This window comes from Laccaria bicolor, genomic scaffold, assembly GCF_000143565.1.
Source record: "Laccaria bicolor S238N-H82 LACBIscaffold_52 genomic scaffold, whole genome shotgun sequence".
Lineage (NCBI taxonomy): Eukaryota > Fungi > Basidiomycota > Agaricomycetes > Agaricales > Hydnangiaceae > Laccaria > Laccaria bicolor.
In genome coordinates, this window is record NW_001889923.1 from 333,664 (window position 1) to 335,871 (window position 2,208).

The window sequence follows — 2,208 nt, forward strand, 5'->3', positions numbered from 1 at the left end:
TGACATAGAATCATACGGAATGCTGTAGAACAATGTACAGCATATGATGTGTAAGTGCTGCGTAATACGCACAGCACATGTCATAATTGTGACGTATGAGGTCACGTGGTTTTATGCCAACATCCTCTTCAATGCCAACTCGATAACACATTTCTTTCAGATGTTGGGCTATCTTACAGCTGGTTTTGGTATCTTTTTCTATAGGGTGAAGCAGGTAGCCAAGATTTTAAGTGATTTTTACAGCATCATTATAGTAAATATTGCAAGGGTCCTTTTCTGCAGGCATCAGTGTTGACTGCACGCTCTTGAAAAGTTTTTAATATAGTATTTGATGATATGGATCTCACGACACAAGGTACAGGTGCTTTTTGAAGACAATTTGGAGACAATTTGGGTAGTACTGATTTACTCAGGGCACTTCAACTTCTCAGCGTGTAATTCAGGCCTCGAGAAACTCTTCAGTATTCTTATTGTTAAAGATGGACTAGTTGTTAAAGATAACAGCACTCAGATTTTTATGTTAGATTATTCTGGTGGTATGCAATTGTGGGAGGTCCAAGAAAACAAACCATCGTCAAGCAGAGCTCATGGGAGTCATGGCTAAGATGTTTGATGTCCTCGGTAAGATGTCTGTGTGCTACACAATCTTTAATAGCTGTAAAGATATCTCATATAATATGCCAACATGGTGTTCTGGTTTCCAGCTTAAAGGCCGCCAGTGGTGTATATTCTGAGCATCAGAATAAAGCAATTTTCAGCTATTTTATTGATTCTGCTTTCATTTTTGGACAGGGTGATAAATTAAACCCCCACCATGTAGTGTGAAACCATTATGTGCAATTTCAAGCCATGACATTGTTATTTTACAGAGTGTGCTAGGGGAGCAGGGGGGCCCGTCGCATTCCTGCTGGTCCCAGACGTGCGCTCCTGATGGACTTTTGACCAAGGTTTTATTTGGAATCCTGAGTATGTATGCTGAGTAAAGGTTTCAAGATTTAACGGAGTACCTGCTATGTTTTCGACAGGCTGGAAAACCCTGGCTGCGGGTAATGTAGGTCGAGTGCTGCCTAGTGGTGCAGCAACCAACAGGCTGTCACTTTGATGCTCCAGCCATTTTTAGACAGAAAAAGAAGTGTGCTTGATTTGGATTTTTATGTGGGTGTGTTACAGACTCTTTTTCTTACATATACATGCAGACACTTACATACTCCTAAGACGTATCTAGACCATACTGGACAGTTCTAGACACGCATTCCAGTCAGATTCCTTCACTTTGACTCATATGATTTATATGACTCTTATAGACTAGATACGACTCGTATGACTCTACACAAGTCATACGAACTCATATTTCTGACTCGTATTTGACTCATACCCTTAGTATATAAGTAGGGTACTTTTCGTTTGTATTCGGTAGCTTGAACCTAGGCAATCTAAGCTTAGTTCTCCCTCATCAGACCCTCAGAAACTAAGATCGCCCTCGAACTCTATAAGTCTTTCGACTTAGAGCCTCTTTTGAAACCTTGACTATAAGTCTTCAAACGTTGAAGACTTAATACACGTTTGACTTAACAGAAGTCAGCGTATCATAGAACCTTGGACTGACCTTCGGGCGCAAGGCTACTAGAACCTACCGTGTCGCTTTAAGAGCTAAGTGAACATTGTAGTGACCCACTTTGTCTCAACAACGAGAACTGTGGTAGACGAACAAACGATCGAACACGAAAGCTTAACATAACTGCCCATTATGCTTAACAACCGTAACAGGGTGAGAGAGCGGCCACACCCCTCAGAGGCCAATTCCTACCATCAAAAGAATCGGCCTCTGAGGTCTGCTGTCACTCAGAAGCGTCTTTTCACATGGGAAGCCACTATCCTATCTAATCAAAGGGTGTGCTTCATATGAATCCTGGATTGACATTGAAAAACAGACAGGACCAACCACCTATTTAATTCACTTTTGGTACCTTTAAATCAATCTACTCAAGGCTGACCCCAGTGGTGAAGGCTTGGACAATGACAAATGGTCTTGGTATTGAAAGACATGACAAGTTGCATTGGTAGGACAGAGAATTTATCCCTCCAAAAAAATCATGTGAAGATTGACTGTGGTCAGACATAGGACAGCAGATACTGATCTGAGTGGAAGGTTGACCAACATCAAAGATAGGATAGTGGCTTCCCATGTGACAAGACATGACAGATTGC